The sequence below is a fragment of the Balearica regulorum genome, chromosome 17 (genome assembly GCF_011004875.1).
Source record: "Balearica regulorum gibbericeps isolate bBalReg1 chromosome 17, bBalReg1.pri, whole genome shotgun sequence".
NCBI classification, from domain to species: domain Eukaryota; kingdom Metazoa; phylum Chordata; class Aves; order Gruiformes; family Gruidae; genus Balearica; species Balearica regulorum.
Window position 1 is genome coordinate 8,201,451 of NC_046200.1, and position 23,095 is coordinate 8,224,545.

Below are 23,095 nucleotides of genomic sequence, written 5' to 3' on the forward strand. Positions count from 1 at the left end.
CTTTTTCTAAGTTCCGTGGCTCTGTCCCCTCTGTCGGAGGGCAGGTTGCAGAAGCCCGGATGGCTGTGTCATCCTGGCCGTGTGGCAGAGAGCACCGTGGGGACCAGGTCCTTGAACGTAACCCAAATAGCAGCCGACTGAATGGGAGTCTTCAGGGAGGGGCGAGGGGGAAATGTCATGCGGAAAATAATTTGTAGAGCAGACGCTATGCGTCAGTTTTTCCTATTGCCACGCTCCAAATTCACTGGGTCTTTGGGTGTGTTTTTTGTTGTTTTTTTCTTTTTAATATTGCCTTTTGAGAGCACAAGGCTTCCTCTGGCTGAGGACTAAAGGTTTTTTAAAAAAATTCAAATCCATTGCTAAATATTAGGCCAAATTATATTAATATGTGGTTTAGATGTATCTGTGTTGCCCACACAGCATGCAAGGCATCCTTGGTTAGCCATGTAAATAGGGCCTTTATTAGCTGGCTGGGTTCTGCTGTCTCCCCACCCAGCTCTCAGGTGCTGGAGCCCTTTGGGGAGCACAACTTGGCATGTATTTAAAACTTTTAGAGTAAAAATCGTGATAGGGATTGCATAGAGTAAAAAGTTTGTGGCTCTACTCTTTAGCTTCACTTGGAGGAAGGTATACCAGCTCTTGTGTGCTTTTATTGGTTTTATTTTCCTTTAAAGCACTTTTGGAAAGGCAGAATCGAAAACTAACTTGAGAGCAGCCAGGAAAATGAAGCAAAACAGTTGCAGGCTTAAGCTTTCAGCAGGAACAGCTGGCACAGGCATGTGTCCAGGCAAGTGACATCTTGACTTGGAAAAAGCACATGCTGCTTCTGGTTGGGGTTGTGTCAGGATCGTGGGGGCGGTCCTGAAGTTTTGAACCCTGTGGAAGTTCCTTAGATGCCAGGAGCTGAGCTGGGCAGGATCGTGTTCAAACAGCTCTACTTCTTTCCCCCCCGATGCTGTTTTCAACCATCTCCTGTCCCCGAAAAGGAGGAACCTGATTGTTTTTCTTGCCTATTTGGAAGAAGAGGGAAGGACTAGGCCGTGTGGGAGAAGGCAGGTCAGGAGAGAGCTTGGTACATGTCAGGATACAAAACAACAAAAGGGAACATACTGCTATTTTAGTGGCAGCAGAGCTGCTTATCTGTAACTGTGCTCCTGTGTCTGTCACCCCTTGTGATCGAAATTATTTCAGCCACTTGCTGTAGAGTGAATGAAAGTGGGTTTTCCCTTTCCCGCATGTATTAGGTGCAGAACTTTGATTTTTGTCACGTGGGTGTACTTGATGGCATATCATTGTGCTCGATACGTGTGTAGGAATTAGCATATGAAGCTATGCCTTCAAACACAAATGTGCTAGGGATAGTTAACAGTATGTTTGCTTTTCAGCAATGAAATGTGATAAGAAACAATTAAGATCTGGGGTTTTCAGAACAGTACTTTCAAGTGAGGCGTGTCAGTATTCCTGAGAAGGAAATTAGGTGTCTGATTCCTTTTGGGCTTTGCTGTGGGTTAGTTATATGGTTTTAAGCATATTAGTGAATTTAGTGGTGCAAACTCCGTGGGATCCATATGTGAATTCGGTTGTGCATATTGCAGCATCACTATAAAGCACCTTGTTACTCACTGCTCAGTAAAGGAAGTTTTACTAGCAAATTCTAGTGCTTTATACCAAACTTAGACTTGCCAAAACTGTGTACGCCAAACAGACTTTATTGAAAATTGGAGTTTGAAAAGTTGTAAAACCTGATCACTCATGTTTGACTTTCCTGTTTTGCATAGCTGTTTGATCCTCCTAAAACTGGTCTCTCAACCATCCCATCTTCCCAAGCCTTCTTGCTCAAAGCTTGCTTCCTCCAAAGCACTCGTTTGTGTTTTTACCAGGCAGCAATTCTGTTTCTTCCATGCAGTGCTGTCTTGACATCTGTCTCGACGTTTTAGCCTTTTTAGTCTAGAATCTGTGGATAATTGTCAAGGGTCCGTGAAAGTTCATTAAGAAAAAAGCAAGTTTGTGTGTGCTATAGAGCAGTGGATGTATATGAAAATTCTTCAGGTGTCTGTCCACTGGAGAATTGGCAAGAGGTCACACTTTGCAGAGACTATAAATTGTTACTTTATTAATCCATCAGGGCCTTTATTTTTTGAAAAACCTGTGGGCAAAAGCAAAGGAGTGTGAAATAGGCTGTGTTAGGAATTAATAATCCCCTCCCCTCACACGTGCACTCTGTTATGAATTTAAACTGAACCCATAATACCATTTGTATTTTATATATGTGTTCATTTCTTCTATTCTTTTTATGTTGACCAGAAAAGAACCTTTCATGGGAGTTCAGAGAATTTATTTTAAATGATGTATTATTTACACAGTGGTAATGGCTCCTTTGTAAAGATGTCTTTTGAAACTTTTTAGCATGCATATTATCATTTAAATTCACACACAGAGACTATTTAAAATGTGTATTACAGTGTACATATGTATTTAGGGGCTTGTGTATATTATTTTATCCTAATGGGCAATCCATCTTTTCACTGTGTATTTAGGGACACTTAAATCCATGGATTATTCAGCAGTTGAGCATGCACATTTGCTTTGCAAGCTGAAATTCTGATGAAATGTTACTGTATTTAAAAAGAAAAAAAACACATCCAAAAAATGAGTGAATTAGCTCACCATGGTCTTGGGCACGTGGACCTTCTAAGAATCGGTCCATATATATTATGCACCTAGAATTATTTCCTTGATATAAAAAAATAATAATTAAAGAAAAAACCCTCCCTGTAAAAAGTAGTGCTCTTACTCCTTGCCTGTTTTCTTTGCATTCCCTTCAGGTTCCAGACAAACAGTGAGGAACCTGAACAGTTTTAATTTAAGAAAGAAGGTTTCTCTTAATTCTTGGCAGTAGCTCTGCCTACTAGGAAAGCAGAATAGCATTTTCTTTGTCAAAGCTGTTGTCATTTGCAGTAGTGGGATTGGCAGGTTTGGAAAATGCTACTTTATGAAGACTTAATTTCCAGGCTTTGATAAGGTCATCTTTTTGATGGAGGAATACCAATGACAAGTTTAGTTCTTATCTCATTTTGCATATGTGTTTTCACTGAGACCAAGGAAAAACATGTTAAAGCTTGCTTGGTTGCTTGTTTATTTTGGGGTTGGTTTTTTTGTTTGTTTTTAAACAGCCTACAAAAATAGAACCGCTGACACTTCATGGAAAGCTTTGCTGTCTAGAAATAATACGAATACTGTATTTTTCTCCGTTTGCTTGTTTACTTCCACGAGTGCTAACATGAAAACAGAATCTTTCTCTCTGGAGAATTTGTCTGCTTCTGGGGCAGTCTTGAAATGCAGATAACGATCAATGCTGCTTGTTCTTCAAGGAACACAAAGCAGCTGCTTCCAGGTAATAGAGGGCTGATACCTTGTTTGTATTTAACAAAGCATATCTTCGTATTTGAGGTGGGTCAGGCTTATGAAATAGAAACGTACAGGCAGGGAAGCAGACTCCTGGCAGCTTCCAAGGTAGTTCTTTGCCTTGCTAAATCATCCTTCACACAGAGAAGCAGTGTGTTCTCCTTGGGACACTGCCTCCCACCTGAGTAGCTGCTAGTTCAAGGCTTTCAGTGGGGTTTGGGGGTTTTTTTTTGGTTGTATGTGGTGGTGGTTGGGGGGGGGGGGGGTTTGTTGTTTGGTTTGTTGTTTTTTTTCAAAGGGTGCTAATCCATGACAGCTGCAACTGAATTCAGGAGCGGTGGTGGCGTGATGTCTGTAGTCCACTAATTTTCTTAAAAGAACTGTGACTATTTTTGCTCTGGAGTCCCTTCACCATTGAGTGAATGCAGGAATGATACAAAAGCTGGTGAGCAGCTAAAAGAACTGGAATACAGAAATTATTTCTGTTCAGTTGTGGTAGTGGAACTGAAGTTTATAAGCTGTGTGCTGATGCAAAGGAGCATCTTACAAGCCTTGGACAGCAGCCTCTACTCATCGCCCGCAGTCCTCCTAAAGTCAACTCTTTGATATGCAAAGAGGAAAGGATTGGGTTTAACCATCCGAGACAAGGCAGTTCAGGCAGTGAACGCTCAAGCAGAGAAAGCAAGCATGTCCTGAAGAATGAGCCACTTGTACCTACTGAAGTCAAGCAAGCAGATGTCTTTCTGCTCACTTGTACTCCACAAATGTGGTATTTGCTGCTGTATAAGCAGCTATGTGAGCCCATTTCTAGAGTAGCTTTTCAACAAATGGCACAAAACTGTTAATCAGCACAATCTATTTCAAGGAGGAGGAGGACATGCAGCAATAAAAAAGCAAAGCAGTTAGGTTTTACTTAAGTCTACAGACTTGGGACATGGCCTCAGCCAAACATCGGAACTTGCATCAGTGTCTTTTTTCCAGGGTTTTTGGGTTGGTTTTTGCCTGGGAAATTTTTTTATTATATTTTTGACTATGCAATTTTCTAGTACTCAGGTGTGCCTAGAATTTCTGTTGGTGGCAACAGAGGGACTGCTATCATAGCAATATTTTTCTGCTCTAGGCTGGTACTATTAGTCTGCTGTGAACCGTGGATAGAACAGAACAGACCATCAGTGCTGCTGCTAAGAGCAAATGGTCTTGGAGTCTCTCTTGTTGGTAGTAGCTGTGCTTAGTGAACACCCAAACTAAAAGTCACTGTTCTGCTCTTTTGATTTCTGACATAAACACTGCAATTAACTTTTGATCACCATTAATTTTCATATACCCAATTCAGTGGAAATCTTAATGTAAGATAGCAAAGACACAGATGTTTATCAGCTCTCAACCAGGTAATGTATGAGTGTATGTCCTATCAAAGCATAAAGTGTCACGCTTTTGACTGTCTGCTTTAGTGGGTCATTTTGACGGCTTTCTCCAAACCCCAGCTGTCCTGAATAAAATACTGTTAGGTAGATGTTACAGAATTTGCCTTCTGCATGAGCAGAGGGAATTTTTCCACCCCCACTTTTTAGACTACTATTACCACTACAAGAGGTTTGTCATCCTACACTTCTTAAGGAAGCCAGATTTTTGGCTTGGGTTCAAACATACGTGTGTCTGCTGCTGTCCATGTGCTCTCTGATCTGCCATTGGAAACCAGTTTCAACTGATGCTCTTCCCCAGATTTCCTTCCTCCACTCCTGAAATGTTGCAAGCATGTATGAAGTGTGGTGGATTGACAAGAAAATTCACATCTCCTGAGACCACTGAGCCTTTGTGTTTGGCCACTTAATAGATTTGTCAATCTGTCAAAAAAAAAAAAAAATTAAAAAAATCTATAGCAAAGCTATCCTACGTATCAGGAACCTGTACTAAAGACGAAAGGCACTCTATTAATAGCAGTATTATTATTTAAAGATTTAATGGAGAAATGATAGACTGTCCACTGGCTGCAGTGCATGAGTTTCAAGGATCTGAATTCCCATGTTAGCAATTTGTACGGGTTTGTGATGCTTTCTAGTCTGTGTGAATGTGACCTGCATCTAAATGAAAGCAGCTGGTGGAGGCATGAAGTGGAAAGCACGGTGTTTAAATGCATAAAGACTGGCTGCTCCAGTGGGCAGACAGTGTCCTGGGACCTTTGTGTTCTCAGCTTTTGGAAGTTTTAATAACTAGTTTGGGGGAGTAGTTAAAGCAGCAGACGCTTTGTCCTGTGAATTTGTATCTGTGCCGTGCTCAGATTGTTTCAGCCTGTAATGAAGTGTCAATGAGAGGCTGCTCAGTGGGGTTATAGGAGATGTGTTCTTTAAAAGTGCCTCCATCTGGGGGGGAAAAAAAGTAAAAACAAAACAACAAACAACCCCCAAAAAATCCAACAACCCAAACTTTTGCCATGGCTATGTGAGAGGAGGCTTAAACTTGGCGAACTCCGAAGTCAGCTAGCTGAGGCATGAGGGACAGAGAGTAGTTAGTGCTTTTTATTTACCCAGTTAGGAAATATTAGAGGGTTTAGCAGCTGCTTAGTTGAAGTAAAGGTTTATTATAAGGTTTAAGTAGTCCTCTTTTTTTTTTTTTTTTTTTTTTTTTTAGTTTTGCTATAGATAACTTTAAATATTGCATTAAAGAAGAAAAAAGGCCACTTCAAAATCCCAATGCTCTATATGGGTATTTTTCTTTCCCAAATTAGGAACTTTTAGAAAATTTATCCATGCAGGTCTTGCCTCTCTAAATAAATCTGCTGCTTCTCCCTCCTAATCAATTATTGCAACTTGTCGTCGGTACTGCTGGAGTTATCACGCTGCCCATCAGTCCCAAATCTGAGGCAGGACTTTGCCCTGGCACTTTGCAGCCAGGGCTGTGAAGCTGGCCCTTTGGGGCCACTGCAGGAAGGCTTTGTTGCTTTTGTTCCGTAGTTGTGATAAACTCCTCCACCGTGGATGCTGCATTACGGTAATTGCAGAGAACTTGATCCATTGAGTAAGTTCACAGTGACTTTACTAAGCCATTTCTCACCCTAATTTCCCTAGTCCTGAATCTGCACCTTTAAATAGGAAGCAGCTATCAAATGAACAAAAACATAAATTCAAGAAAGAGGAAGTTAAAACTTAGCAGTTTTAAATCTAGGTCTTCTCCCAAATTTGGGGACTACAGAGAGGTATTTGGGTCACCTCTAGCAGTTCTAGTGGATTTCTTCCAGCAATTGGAAGAACGTACCCCCTCCTGCTGTAGCACATATTTGCCAGACTGCGGAGTTCCCTGGAGCCTTCACCTTACCTGTTCTGGGCATCACCTCTCTGTTCCTACCTGCAAGCTGCTAGCAGGTGGATCACAGCTTAATCTTCCTGTAATGGCTGAAACGGCAGGAAGCATTTGTGCCAAAATGGGGCATTTTCAAGTATTTATTTATTCAGGGCTAAGGTTTCCAAGAATCCGTGTAAATATACAGTAGTGGATGTAGGTACATTGATACGTTTTCATAAGGCTTTAGAAAGACTTTTATAACTAGACATTGAACAATGGTTGTGTGCTTTGTTGAAAGTATTTGAGAAATACTAGAAGAAAACAATTAGATCAAGTTTGGTTTTCTGGGGTTTTGTTTATTTTTTTAAAAAAGTATGCTTTGTATGTGTCCATTAGCCAGGTTTGTTCATAAACTGATAGACTTCCACAGTATTTGAAATTTTCGCAACAGAAAAAAGCTTCAGTTAGCTCTTTAGCCTTTCATTCAAGTAAACAATAGTGTGCATAGCCAAAAATTTTGCTAGCAGGCAGAAGCCTGTTTTTACTGATGCTGAGACAAACAATGTTAATTATATCAAAGAATCAACAGTGTATGTTTAGTGCAGATCTCTGAGAGCTCTCAGACTGGCTGGAGGGACATTGTTTGCAAATACGGCACCGTTGTCCAAGGACTCCTGCAGTTTAAGGGGTTTCACTTCTCTTTTGATCACCTCTTTTCCTCTTTTTTTTTTTTTTTTGTTTTGTTTTGTTGTTGTTGCTGCTGCTGGTGTTTTCTGTGGCCTAAAAGGGAAGGGATTTAAGGGAGGATTTTTGAAAGAAATAAGGATAAATATTTTCCAAATTATGTCAAAATCTGATACATTTTTTGACAATCTGACATTTCAGGATAGAAGCAGGGTGGAAACATTGTGCTTCAACAGGCTTATCACAGTGATTTATGTGATGTTGTCCTTGCAGTTAAATGCCTAATATGCCAGATGATGCAGTTGCATGCTTAGATACATTTTCCAAAACCTTAAATTTTTCTGTTCTGAAGGAACAGTAATAACAAGTTGATTGGAAAGAACAACAGAAAGAAACACCCATTAAAAAAGTTCATGTTCGCCAAGTCCCAGGAGTGAGTGTGGGCAGGGCCTTGGCAACTTTTTTTGGCAGCATCATCCCACCGTGTTGCCTTGGGCAGTGGTCTGTCAGATTTCCAGACAGCAGCAGCAGCTCTAGCTGGCAGACTTCAGAGCTAGTGCATTGCTTGGAGTGAAGGTGGTGGGTAGTCTTGAATTTCTCAGCAGTAATGAGAGATGTTTGTTAGTGAAGAAGACTGTGTTGAGATTTCATTTGTGCCTTTGGTCTAAAATTGAGGACTAATTTAAATGTAGCTCCAAAAAAGTGGAAGGCTTTGTGGTTGGAAATGTGGGTCAGAGGGAAAATGGAAAGGACTTGTTCAGGAACCAAAGCTCTTGACTCTGACAAACCCTTGTCTTTTTGTTCCACTGACCCTCTCCAAGCCTAAATACTAATGTTTCTTTCTTCCAAGTGCTCCTCCTGTCTTGACCTTTCTGCCTGTACTGCTAAAACACTGTCTAGGTCGGTCTCTCCTGATGGCTTCAAGCCTCTCATTGCTGACCTCTTTGGCACAGATATGATACCTTTCCTTTCTCTGCTCTGCTTGCATGGTTGTTCAAGATGCGATTTAGACATAATCTCTCTGGCTCATCTCTGGCCATGCCGCCCCTGTATTTGATGCATTTGATTAAAAAGAGGAAGGGGGCCACCTTCAGAGTTAGTGAGCGCGAGTAGCAGGCAAGAGGTTTGTCCTAGAAAAGTTGCTTGTTTGCTGAGTGGGGAGATCTCAGCTGAGTCACTTATTCATGCCTTCTTCCATTACCCAGCCTGCCTTGGCTGCAGGTGTTCTGATATCAAAAAGGCTGGTTACTCTACTGGTGGCAGTACATGTTTGCTTTATCTTTAACCTGACAAGCCATTTGTGCTCCAGGGCATGTGTAAGAAGAATTAAATGCAAACAGAGTCCTCTGCAGGTTAGAGACAAGAAAGATAGTGCAAAGGGATTAAGGATTAAAGGGAGAACAGCCATAAGCGGGATGGAAGGTTCGTTTATGCACTTGGCTCCAACTAGATAAATATTTATGAGCAAAGGGAATGGATGGTTGTAAGAATGTCTGGGTTTTGTATAAGCAGAACAAATGTAAAATTCTTGCAGATTTTGGCACTGTTGATGTTCGGAGATTTTTTTTTAGCAGTTTGAAGGAGCTGGGAGCAGAGATCCCATTAAAGCCCTCATTAGCTAGATATTTATGGCCACTCCAATTCTCTTCTAAAGTTTGAAAAGATTGTATTTCTTAGTTGAGCTGTACTTGATCTGCTTTTGATATTATTTTCACTTGCTTCTCTTCAGAGTAAGTTTTCTATTAATGGATTTTCCCTATGGTGTGTATATAGTGTGCTACCCTCACTACACAGTATATTTTCAATTTATTGTGTAGATACTATTAGAATAAGTAGCATAAGGTGAGAGGGCTGTTTGACCTGGGAATTCTATTAATTTTTTTAAACAAACAAATGAAAAAAAAGGCATTGAGGGGAGCAGGATATCTGTTGTTGATGGAGGTGAAAGGAAAGTTATTTGAAAATGAGATGGTGACAGGAGTCCAAATTCCAGCAAAGTTTTAGGGAGATACTTGGGTAGAGGCTGCATGGAAGTGGAGCATGTTTATTGTTTGTCTTGAAGTATTAAATGATTATGAGGGAGTATGCCTGCACTTACAGTGATTTGATGCTTTGGCTTCTTGACTGGCAGCAGTCATTTGTGCAGTCTCGAGTGTCTAGGTTGGATTTAACCTGCCAACTTTTGCTAGACAAGATAAAGGCTTTACACTGACGTGGCTAAAAACATTGGCAAGCATCAAGAAAGCTCATTTATATAATTCTTGTGATAAGTCTTCTTATGAATATATTTAAAACCTCATTTTGGAGAGATGAGTCAAATCATTGCAGGAGTGTTTAAACAAAAACTTTGCATGGGGCGGACGTGCAGTTGTAGCACTTTCAGAGCTATTACTGGAGCTAAAAGGAAAATGAGGAGCTTTGCCTGGCCTGTATTGCAGACTCGCTTCAAGAAGTCCTCATGGCTGTTCCTGTCAGGCATGATAAAGGGCTTGTCAGCTCCAGTGACACAAAAGCCACTGAAAAATGACATAGCCAAATTTGCCAAGTACTTTCCTTGGTGTTTCGACTGCAGTGGTGGAGAAAATGTGAGGAAGAAAAATCCCCAGTGAGCATGCAAACTCCTTGCTAGAGTTGTGTGGGACTGGCATAAGAGAGCTGTCAGCTTCTTCTGGGCTAGAAGTTGTAGCAGAGCTCCCAGGCTCTGCTGTTGGAACCTGCTTGCGCAGACTCGCTGCCTGTTTGCTGGCTAATTCCAGGCTATTCCTGCCAAGTACAAAGAAAAGCAACACCCTCCTTTGACCTGGGGGTGTGTTTGGTGGTGGGGATAAGGTGCTATTCAGGCTTTTGCTACTGTGCAATATGCAATGCTGTTGCCCATGAAACTGCCATTTCATATTGATTTCCCACCCCTGCATGAATTTATGATTAACAGCTTTATCATGCTGTTCTCGTGAGAAATTCCAGATTGTCACCCCTGGGAAGTTTATCCAGGGCTATCTCTATAAAGCTTTGGGAAGTGGGAGGGGGAATCTAAGCAGGGATTTAATTTCTCTAGATGGGGGGGGGGGGGGGGGAATTGGAGACACCTATTCTGCAGCTAATCTTAGGTTTTCTTTCTGCTTAAATTTAATTATATGCCTTTTAATTCCATGCTTAGTACAGAATCTCAGCACTGACAAGGACCAGTCAGTCACAACCTCGCTATTTTGTAGGTGAAGTTGCTTTTGTTTTCATTGGTGTCATTGATCCATTAATGTTACCTGGATGCTGTAATACTTCACACTTCAAAGGCACATTTCTTCAACTGGATTCTATATCAGATGGGGTTTTGTATTGTGCTATAGACTTGTTGAAGAATTGGGTTGTTAACCATAAGCATCCAGGGACCCAGTTTGGGTCATCAGTCATCACAAGGAAGGACAAACCCCACTAAGATAAAGAAGGATATGCCTTGCTCCTGAGTCATCCCTGTCTTTGTGTGCAGGTGATACTTCACAGCAGACCAGAAATCCTTTTTAAAATGTCTCACTAGTGCGGAAAAAAGGCATCTTTCTTCATAGTACGCAGAGGTAGCAAAAATACATTTTACTTTTTTTTCCTTGCACTGGCTGCTTAGCCCCCTGAGTAGCATTTAAAGTATGTGGTTTCCAGATCTTAGGTTTGGAGTGGCTAAAGATCAAAGTTATTTTAAAGGCTAAGCTACATATGATTTTATGCCATCAAGAGCACTTCTTAAAGAATAAAATTTGCTTTGACTGAGAACTAACAGCAATCTAAGAAACAAATGATAGAAATTTTCATTGACTTCTGTGCTGTGTAAGTGTGGCAGTGCTGCTGGGAGGAAGAGCAGTGGCAGGCACCAGTATCATGAGGATGAATTCTGAGTTTTAGACCCAGAGGATCCAACTGTATGTGTTTAGATATTGTGCTGTTTCTAAAGAGCATTCCTTGCATCCCTTTCCTCATGTTTACTTGTCCATCAGGGACATAACTCTAACAGGGCTTGTGGAAAAACAATGTTGGCTGTGGTTGTGGCTTTTCTTCTGGAGCAGCAGAAAGAGTTGGCAATTATGATATTTTGATGTAGAGAAATGTAACTTAAGCACAAAATGGGGAGTGTGAGGTCTAGTTGGTGGCAGGTGAAGGTACTGGCTGGTTTCCTGATCCATAGTTTTGTGGAGATGTAGGAGGGGTACATTTCATCATTGCACATCACCATCTTGTCTGGATGACCTCCTGCCCCTTCTCCACCAGAAGCAGGAAGCCCTCATTTACAGCGTACAGTTTTCTAGGATTTAGAAGAAACTATGGAATAACCCCAGAAAATAAATTGTAATATTACAGATTAGCAAGCATACTATTAAAATACCTTATTTTCTTCAAGTAGGACTGCAAAGCGTGGTTGTCCTGTGCAGCAGCATGCTGTGGGTGGGGTGAGGCTTGTAGCTGCACGGTGGAGCTGGCTGAGCTCATGCTGGGGCCGCTTGACGCTGTGTAAGCAATGGGGCATGTCTTGCACGGTCTTGTAACTCTGCTGTCGTACTCATTTGGAGAGCATTGTTCTCATTGCACTTAAATCTCCTTGCATTACAGATAATCTAATTCTGTCATGTTAGGATTAGGGGACCCCACTGAGAAGAGTTAAGAGGACCAGCTGCTCTGTGCTTCAAAGGCACAACCCTGGTTTGTCTAATCTGGAGAGGACCACCCTACGTAACCCTGAGGAGTTTCTTCTGGGATTAGGAGCTTTCCCTTCCTCTGCTGAATGTGCTGCCAGCGCTCCCCCCAGGACGCTAACATGGCAGGTTTGTGACACCAGCTCCAGCAGCAACCGCCAAACGTGCAACTCTGCTCGTTAGAGGGACGGTGGCAAAGCAGACAGCTGGATGTGGACCCTCAGACACTTAAAATAAGCTTTAAGCTATCTGCATAGCTGATAGTTGGTAGCTCTATTTTTCTGTGGTATCTCTTGTGATCAGCTATGAAAGGCCCAGATATTTGATTCAGTATATTTTGCAGTTGAGTGGTTTTGTCCCAGCTTTATTATTTTGTTAATGCAGATATTTAATAGAAGCAGCATGAGATCTGGATTCAAAACTGTCTAACTGGAAGGTTTTGAAATAGAGCAGGCAAAAAAGAAGCAGCTTCCAGAAAGTATGTTTGTAGTAGATCCTTAGCATAGCACTGTTTAACTTCTTTTAATCAGTGACCTGGGGGGGGAAATAAAACCATTACTCATAAAGTCCTCAGATAACACACAGATTAGGTGGAGTGCAAGATAAGGAACAGGACCTGAGTGACGGGGATTGCTTTGTGAACAGTGTGTTCTGATGCAATAAAATGCCGTGCTCTAGAGACAAAATGAGGGCCCTTCTTGTATAATGAGGAGATGGAGGGAGGGATAGCTGTCTCCTAAGAAATGGTTACCCTGAAAGAGGCTTGGGTGTCAAGATAGATAACCATCTGACCTTGAGTTTTTACAGCCTAGGGAAATCCTTGAAAATATAGTCAGGAAAATACTGAGTTGAGTAGGTTTAAGGTGGTTATATAGCCCTATATTTGGCATTGGCACAAGTGTAACCTGAATGCTGTATCCCATCCTGCTGCTTGCAGATGAAGAAGGATGTTTAAAAATTGGAGAGACTACAGAAAAGCGTCGTGAGAACTGTTAAAGAATCAGAAAATCAGTCTCGCAGGAAAGGGCTCCAGGAGCTCTGTCTGTTTTATTGTAGGAGGGTAAGGGTGACATGATAACAATTTATAACAGCCTGTATAGGGAAGAGAAATTTGATAATAGAGGACTCTTCCGTCTGGCAGTCAAAACTGTAACAAGATCCAGTGGCTGGAAGACTACAACATTGATACGTTCAGACTAGAGATAAGCTGCAAAATTTTACCAGTATGAATAATTAATGACTGTAGCAGTTTATCAAGGGTTGTGATGACTCCTTCGTCTCTGTATTATCTCTGAGCTGAACCTTTTTAAACAAGAGGCTGTGTTTCAGTCTGGGACTAATTCAGACAAGTCCAGCAGCCTGCGTCATGGTAGTATACCTGCAATGAAGAATTTTGAGGCAGTAGATTTTTCTGTTATAACAGTCTGGGGATGAACTCTGTCCTTATTTACACCTGAAGAGTCAATGCTGCTGCCAGGGTATGTGAATTTTAAGAGTGCTTTGTGCCCTTGCCATTTTTCTATGTTGTTCTCAAAGGTCTTGAACAGTTACAGCTTGCAGGTGCTGCTACAGCTCTCACTAAAAGTGCATTTTTGTGGTTAGTTGTATACCAAAGGGAAGTGGATCTCTTTTTTTTTTTTCTCCCCCCCCCCCCGTCATGCTGCTACTTCTCAAGATTCAAAACCATTGGGGAAGCAGTGTTTGCTATTTTGTCCAGGATATTGCAGTTATGTATTGTAAGCTGATGGATGCTCAGTAGGAACTTTTGAAATGGGAGGGATGGGGACACTTAGCACCTTTGATGCATTGGTCCCTTTTGTTTGCAGTGAGGAGGGTTTGTATTGAACTACACTGTGTATGTTTGTGCTGAAGAATTATCTGAGCTTCACTTTTTACCTAGCTGTAGAGGATCCTGCCTGCCTCGCTACCCAGCATTTCAGGGGAATATATTAGCAACTGACATTAATGTTGTTGAGAAAACATGGTAATAAGGTGCATTAAAATTGCTAGGGCTCTAAGCACTCTAATCTCTTACTTCTCTGAGTTTTGTGCTTGTTTTGCTTACATGTCACCAAGTGGGTCATGACTCAAATTTAGCCAGCACTGTTATTAATGCTGGAGCAAATCTTCAGCGGGCTATTTTTAGCAGTCAGGGCTGTTGTTGAGAGTTTGCGATTGCTAAAAATGCCTTGGAATGATTTCAGAAGCGATACTGTCTGTGGTGGAATTTGCACACCAGCTGTCTGTCTTTAGGCCAGTTGATTGTGTTGACACATATTCCCTGTGATTTGTCATCTCTGACTCCCGCTTTGTGATGGCTGTGACAGGCGTGCTATCAGTGTCTGATGGGAGAGAGTGAATGAGGGGGTAAGTGACAGCAGCATCCTCATTACTGACAGCTTGGGAAACACTGAGATCACAGAGAGGACTTTGGCCTTTGCCAATACTTGATTTTTCCTTCGCCACCCCGTCTCGTGAAGCCCACCTCATTGCTGCTGTCTTCCCCGGGAAGTGTCCATTCCACAGCTGAGCCTTTTCTTGGATCCCCTCAGCAGTATTTTAAACATTTTCCCGACTTCAGTGGCTTCCTCCAGGCAGAATAGTTGCTGAGCTTTATTTTGTTGCTGATGGTGGTCTTCTGTGCTAAGGTAGTGGTTCTCATTGTATGCCAAATTTTTTGGAGAGATAATGCCCCAAGGAACAAAGCTTAAAGGTGGGATCACTGAAAACTGTGGTTCTGGGTTTGACTTGGCTACTGACTTCTTGTGTAGTCTGACCCTGTTTGATTCAGTTTTCCCATCAGAAATGACAGGATACAGGAAGAGTATGAGATTTGAACATGAAGTGATTAAATTATTAAAATTGATTACCTAATGTATATCCTGGGTAGCTTTTAACCTGCAAAATAAAAAAGACCTGCTAATAGTGGTAAGAGTCCTCACTCCCTTAAACATAATGCATATTGATGTGAAACTACACCTGTGACTGTTTTCTTAGTGAAATTGCTAGTTCAGTTAGTGAAATAAAAGGGTGTTAACTCTTATCCAGAGATTTTGAGGTGTTTAAGTCCTGGAAATACAGAATCATGGCATGCCTTTGTGTTTTGTGGCTGAGAGGTGAATCAAGACTGCTGTGATTAAATGGCTATGAATTAATTCCAGTTTTTCTGTTTTATAACAAATCCACTGATGAATGCAAACAGCAAGTTGCAATTCATAGACCTTTAAAGCAACCATTTGCCATTGTCTCTAGAATTATAATATGAAATACCCCTCCAATTTTTTTAATGTTACACATATGTGGATTTCAACTAAGTGTAAAAATAGGCAGTCAGTAATGATTTATAATGCTGTAGTCTTTTTGCCTCCAGAGACCTTGATTCAAATCTTGGCCCAAGCCTGAAGAGGAAATGAGTTTGGTTTTAGACTAATTCTTAGTGGATTTTTGTCCACGTTACAAATGATGTGTGGCTTATCTGGCAGGCAGAACCTTCCTTGAGTAAAGGCTGAATTAGAGAATGTGTTTTAATAAAGCTTAATGGGGAAATGTATCTGTCTGGATGAAACTCTGACCAATTTTGTATCACTTGTCTTCATAAGGACTAAGTTTGGCATAAATTTAATTAAAAAAAAAAAAGAAAAAAAGAGGGGTGACACACCAGCTGTTAGTAGGGGGTATATTTATAATTTGCTGTAGAAGAAAGCAGTTTCTCATCATGAGTCTGTAATGGTGTTTGTACCATCTTGGGTTTTATATATAGTATTGTATTTCTGTTCTTTAGCTCGTGAGTTTTGCCACATGAGAGAGCCTCTGTTCTAGCACAAAGGGGTCTTTTTCTTTTTATGTCAATCTGAGCCAGACACAGTGTTGTCTGTCCTGACGGTGAAGGGACTATACCAGCAGCAATAAGTAATGCTTGAAAGTCCCGTGCGCATGGCTCCTAAATAATTCACGTGGCGGGTAGCTTGCACTTCCACTCACTCTTTAAAATGAGGATGTTATCTGAGAGTCTGCTTGAGGCTTTGGTTCTGAATTCTTGGAAGTGATTTCAGAGGAAGGTATTTGAATTGTGCCTAAAATAATTTATGCCACAAAGAGCTTTTCGGACAAGAAATGTTTGAGATCTTAAGCCATGGGGGTTGCTGCTGCCTCACATTGCAAAGGTGATGTGAATGGCTCTCAGCTCTAGTCCCTGCACAGGGGCCACTGTGGACCCGCACAGGGCCTTTGTTTCTGGCTGCTCAACAGCTGGATTTCTTTGTGGGCAAACTTGCTGGAGAGCTCAGATCTGGGGTTTTTTGTTGTTGTTTTGTTTTGGGTTTGTTTTTTTTCCCCTGCGCATGAAAACTCGGTGTCTCTGTGCATCACATTGCTGTGCTACCCTCAAAAAAAAAAAAAGACATCCTTCTTAGCCCAGCTGTTTGAAAAATGATCTTTATTTCCTTTACTATTCCCTTCCTGATGTCTATGTTCTCCTCTTCTCAGTGCTTCCCTTCCAGTGACTTACCCATTTTTACCTTGGCTGAAGGCTGACATTAACTCTGTGTGTGTGGACCACGCAGGCCGCCTCCAATTATGTATTTCAATATTAGGGAAAGGTCCCAAATGCAATATTCTGAGGAGCAAGCAGCAAGGGGAGGGAAGGTATGTTGGGCTGACTGAGCAACTTGTCAAAAATGCTGTGATACGACTACCCCTGCTGCCAGGGGGGTGAGCATGGAGCTATTTTCAGGATTCCCTGACTCTTTTTGTCACTTGGTAAATTAACCTTGTGGTATGAATCCAGACACTCAGTGCCAGGGAATGAAGAAGAAAAGCAGATTAGGGAGTTGCTTGTTGGCAACTTCAAGTTGCAGATTTGGAACTGGTTGACTGTGCTCTGCACTGGGATCAGAGTGGTCTGAAGCAGTTCAGGTGGATGGTCATGTTTAATTTTTAACCTGATAATATGACTGATTTATGAACTAGTCATTTGTGTGTTGGTGATCTCTAGGAACTGACCTACCTGGATTTTTTTCCTTGCAGTTGTTGGACAGAACAAATTTGAGTCCTGTGTTTCTTGAAGTTGGATATGTACCATTTCATTTATTTAACAGGTTATTTGTATTCTGTGGATTTGTCTATTAGGAGTGGTGTCTGTGATGGAGAAAGAAAATGCAGTAGTATATCTTAACTGATTAATGTGAAAGCAAGTGCATCAGGCCTTCTAAAGCAAGGGCGTCTACTGCTTCTAAAACAGTGTTTGCTGTTTATTTAGCACTATGAATCTCTGAGTTTGTGCTAATTTATTAGTTAATCCATTTAATCTGTTAAAGAGATTCAGACCTGGAGTTTTGTGTATTGTTCTTTTATCTCCCCTTAAAATTAAGATCTTTCCATTCACTCATAAGTCACTGTGGCATATTCAGAGCATCGGGAATTTTTGGTTCCTGATGATAGAAGGAATTTATGAAAAGGTGCAGCGGCAGGAGTTTCTTATTCAGATTTCTAGCCACTTAATACAAACTCTGACTGTTAAGAGTGACTGGAAACAAGTATCTACATTTTACTGCAGTGTCCTTAAATATCCTTAACACTTGAGCAAAGCCCTAAGAGTTTATTTAAAGAATATGAGAGCATTTGGATTTGGTGACCTTTTTAAGTCAAACTCTGGTGGAGCTTCATCGTCTTTTCTGAATGAGATGATTTGACCTTTATCAGGAATTTAAAACCTCTGGACCCAAAAGAAGAATCCACAAAATCTACTTCTTTCAGAATAATTATAAGTGTGTAGAAAGATATAGCAGCACCATTTCTTTTTTAATTGGAGTAATTTGCTCTACCCAAATATGTGCGGATTCTCAGCATTATTAAAGCAGGCTCAAGTGAAAGAAAATTCCTGGGGGGGCAGGGGGTGTTCTTGTTGAAAATAGTTGCAGAAAATGCATTTATCACAATATACCAGTTTTTGTGTATTTTCTTCACAGTTAAAATGCTTCCCTATGGAAACCAGATGGGGGTAACCAGCATGGTTATTTACACAAATCACTTAAAACATGCATCAGAAGAAGAGACAGTCTGTGGCACATGCATTGCTGTGCAGGATCAAGCTTTGCAGGCAAAGATCCATTTTTTTTTTCCCCATGAGGAGGTTACAGGGGTCTTAACACAATGAAATCCTGTTTCCTCACTGTCTTCTAGACCCCAACTCAAGGTAAAACAGGTACTTCTGCAAAAGTATTCTTTGGGGGAGAATGAAATCCGCACTACTGAGTGAGTTAATTCAGCTGGAGTAGAAGACTTCCTCTGCTGCACACAAGTACTTTGCTTGCTTGTGTTAAGTCTACAGCCCTTAATTTTTGTGTGGTTAACTTTAATTCACAGTTCTCCTTTTAATTTTTTTTATTTCCTTCATCTCTGTAAGCAACAAGCTGCATTAATCCTTTGTGTGTACACAGATTCATAATCTGTTGTTGAAAGTATTATCCTTTGCTTTTAGGGATCAGATGTCAAAAGCATAGAGTTTGGATTCTCCCCTTTTCCTTCAGATTGCTGTAGTGCTGGTTGATCTTGTGGTTTTTTCTTCATTGGCTGTAGAATAAATCACTCTTTTCCTTAAGTACTTACATAGCCTGTCTGAAAACTCTTTAGGCCAACATAATGGTTTTACCTTTGTAATGAAGGGTTACTCTTAACAGATAAGAAACAAAGGCAGAGAGACTAGGGATGCAGATTCATTATCCCTGTGGGATTTTGCTGCGGCAGCTGAAGGTGATTTAACTGTGATCAATTTATAGTTTACAGTAATCCATCAGGTTATGAACCGCAGGGCCTGTGGGCTGGATAAGCTCTCTTCTATCAGCTGTAATTGTGGAGTGGTAAATTCCAGCAGAAGGGCGGGGAGGAGTTGGATGATAGCTCTTTCAGCCACTGTAATTAAATCTCGCAGAGATCACAGATCCAGAGCATTAAGGACACACCTGTGCATCCTTCAGTGCTGAGGCTCTCGGAGCTAAAGGGATAACCCAGCTAGCTCGGCATGGGGACGAGTAGCCTGCTTGTGGGAGTAGCACGTGGTTCAGGACACCTGTGGTGCCGCTGCAGTGCCACAGAAGTGTGAATTTTGCACCTTCTGTTAACGCAGGCTGTTGTGGTGGTGTCCTGTGGATGGGGTGGCCAGCTTGAAAGGAGGCCACTGCACATCGCAGTCCTGTGGTGCCTGCCAGTGTAACCAGCGTCGCTCAAGCCAGTCACAAAATTGTCCTGGCCAAGCCCCAAACTTGGTGCTCTTCAAATGTTGGTACTCTAGGAACATTGTACCTGCCTTTCTGGTAGGTGCTTGTTCTGCCTGGAGCCTTTGCAGGAGCTTTGGTAGTTGTTTTCCTTCGATGGTCCTGGAATTTCAATCTCTATTACTTTCTCTGAGAACTGTGCTTCCACAGTATATGCTAAATTGTTTGGAAGGACTACATATGCCTCAGGATCAAAATGCAACAGGAAATGTCAGCAGCATGTCTAAATAAACATCTCTGTCTCTCTTACAAGAGTGTTTAGCAGCTCTGTTGGCAGATGTTTCTATAAAATGTTAAATACTGTGCTTTCCAAACTTCCAAAATGTTTGTAATCCAGTAAATAGAAAAGGACAGGGAAACCAGCTGAGGAAGGTAATGTCAAAGAACAGAAGAGCCCTAAAGAATTAGGTGTTCTTCAGAAACAAAAAGTGAAATTGGGTCCTGGGATTTAGTATTTCATTGATAACACTGGGTTTTAAAATTATTTATTACCAAGGTGTGTTGTTTTAGCTATGTAAAAGTACAGAAGGCAATGGGGGTTGGTTTAATGCAAGTAAGGGGCTTTGTGGCTGTTGTGTGAGTTTAATGTATCAGGAGTTTCCACATGCATTTTTGTATCAATAGCCTGATGTGTTTATCTACCAAGTTTTAGAAGTGCAAAACCTGAATAGAACTTAATGATTTTGGTTTTTCCTCATGGATCCCTTGCATCCTCTTAAAATGCTAATTTATTTTTTCTAATTATTTTTATTTTGATGTGCTAAAGGGAGAAGGGGCTTACTCTTTCTTTTACAGTTCCCCTTTGTGTTTTCTGTCTCTTCATTCCTCCATCACACAGTATGTTTCAATTTGAGCTCAGGGTATCGTTTGTTTAAAAACTTCTCAGTGACTTTGCTGACTGAGGCAGTCATGGACACCTTGTCGTCCGCTTCTCAAGTTCTGCTGCCAGCTGCACGGTGTCAGTACTGCTGTCTCTGTGCCTTGTGAACTGGGTCAGCAAACTGGTCCAGTCCACCATGCTGCTTCCCAAATGTTTGTGCTGGTGCTGCATCAGGGACTGCTAAAGCCACTCTGAGTTGTCCCACGGGTGACTGCATCGCCTCTTTGGCCGGGAAGGAAGGAGAAGGGCTTTCCCAAGGTCATGCTCAGCAGGTCAAGGCACAGCTGGGACAAGAAGCAGGAACGGGGACTCAGCCAGAGCAGAACGCTGGCCCTTGCACCACCACCTCCTCACTGGCCAGCAAAGACAATTAGCGCCTTAATTCTAATCTCCCGGGGTGCTTCTGCAGTCTGTTTTTCTTTCAAATGCTTTAAATGCCAGACCTGTGATACTGTGAAGTACCATAAAGTAAGATTAGATAAGGGGAAGTAGCAAGTGCAGGGTGAGGGCAAAGCTAGTGGAAGTTGTCTAAATGAAACCTTTGCATGGGGACAGCGGTGCGGTGCAGGCTCGGCGCTGTGTGGGCAGCGGTGGGGCCATTTCTCCATGCGTCTGGCCCTGTGCTCCTTGGCTCTGCCCTGCACCACGCGTCATGGTTCATGCTTGAGGCAAGTGCTGGGATGCTGAAACCAGAGATCAGGTGTTAAGGGCTGGAGCTGGAAGAAGGCACTTCACTGGGAGGTTTTATCACCTGCAACATTGAGGAAGGGATAATTGGCCTGTTCTGTAAAGCCAGCTGATGTCTGTGAATGAAAAGTAGGTCAGGCCTAGAACAGAATTTGACTGCTTTGTGTAAAATACTTGGGTTTTAGAAGTGTTTACATATTTCTTTTCCCATCTGTTTTACAATTGCCAAACAGATTTGCTAATGGCTTAAAATACCAAGACCAGAGCAAGGGGTTAACTCCAAAACTCACGACTCCTGTCAAGTTTGGCCTGTAAACCTTAAGACCCTTTTCACAAAAGCTTATTATTTGTTAGTTGCCAAATGTACGTACTTACTTATTTGTTCACCTGAACTGTTGGAATAATAAAGGAAAAAAAATCAAAGTTAATTCTTTGTTGCTTGTAATAGATGTAATTGGGATTGATAGCTAATGAACTTCTAGTATTTTAACACATACATGAAACTTTCACAATGATTTCACAAGGGGATTTAAAACAAGAATAAAAGATTTTCCCTGTGGCATCTTTGGAGAAGGCATAATAAACATACAGTGTATTGGAATAATGGAGGATAGTTAATGCTAAAGGAAAAAATGATGTAGAAAAATGGTGGGTTTATCTTCAGAGTTCCTGAAGACTCTGTTCGTATTCAAAGTTCCTCATTCACTTGGAATTTCTTTGTCAAATGCCCTTTTTGTACAGAGGAAGTGACTTTCTGCTGTGCTTGGTTAAAAACTTCAGGATTGAAAACCACATATGGTTTACCTGCAGTGTTTTGTACTGCCAGACAGGAAACAGTCAGAAGGACTTGTGTGATGCTGTCAAGTGTAGCAGCAAAGAGGAAAGACACAAACCCAACTGTTAGATGCATTCACTCTTTAAATGGAAGAATTGAGAATGGTATGTGGGAGTCTGGGCTTCAGTATTTAAAAGTGACTACCTTGCTTTGGACCATTGCTCTGAGTCACCCCTACTTGGCATGTTCGTGTTTGTTAAAAGATACATTCCGGTCTCTGTGACTTTGAAATTTTGGATATCCAGGGAGATTTCTCTCTTTTAATTTGTGTTTGTGACAGTGCTTTCTGTTTCCCTCAGCTTTCTGAAGCCACACTTTAATGTGCTCCAAGGAAAAAGGCATTCACTATGTGGGAAAAAATATCACGATGAGACCCAATCAAAGGGAGGACCCAGGGGCACGGACAGTTAAGAAATCCCTTTGAACTCATTTAATAAGGGATTTGTTTAGATTTCAAGCTTGATGACTTTAAATCTAAACCAGGATGATTTGGGAACCTTTGATCACATTTTGGGGGATAGTTTCCTCCCAAATGACAGCTACATTTTTTAAGTTTCTTTTAATCCCCTAACCTTGATACAGCTGGGTTTTGGTATATCAGAGGATTGCTCATTTGAAAGTGTGATCATACCAGGCTAGCCTATGTTCTCTTGTGTCTCCTGGTTTTGGGACGCTAACCTTCAGAAAGAACACAAGATGGATAGGTGGGTCTGTGTTTTCTTAAACTGTAATAGCTGTTTTGTTGGATTCCTCAGTAATTCCTGCGGTATTTTTGAGTTGGCATAAATTGAGTTCATGATTGTTCTCTCTTCTCCAGCACTGTGACTCTCCTTATCTTAGTGGAGTTAACAGCTGCATAAAACCATGCAGGTGAATGCAGAATGTGATACAAGGCATCCCACTTGTTCTCTTGGGCAGATTGCTATGTGTGCTGTTACCTAAGTATTCTCATTTCCTTACTGCCAAATGATCACTTAAATGCTAGAAACTAAATCTACAAGAATCTGTGCATTGTGTCCTAGTAGCAGGAGAGAAGGAAGTAGGGGCCTGTGCCATAGCTGGGAGGCCAAGCTTTAAGAAACTCTGAGCCATGGAAAAACACGTTGGTTTTGACTGCCGTGTGATGCCAGGAGAGCATCAATGCAAGAGTGAATGTAAAAACAGAGATGGAGAAATCAGGCTTTTGAATTTAGGGATTGGCTTTGGGGCAGGGGAGGAAATGTGATACCCTCCACTTCGAATCTATACCAGGAAAAGCATTTTGCATATTTTTGTACCATTGGCAATGGTTTCTACAAACAAAACAAATGTTTACCAGGATCTCGTGCGTACAAAAAATTCTCAGCCCTTGTATTGCCCTGAAGTCACTTAACTGGTG

General features: G+C 41.5%; 1 protein-coding gene across 21 annotated transcripts in view; it reads left to right on the forward strand.

Annotated features, from left to right (window-relative positions):
• The window catches only part of FBRSL1 (fibrosin like 1), a 551,083-nt gene that overhangs the window by 112,841 nt on the left and 415,147 nt on the right, over positions 1–23,095 (forward strand). The gene's annotated exons all lie outside the window — the stretch shown is intronic.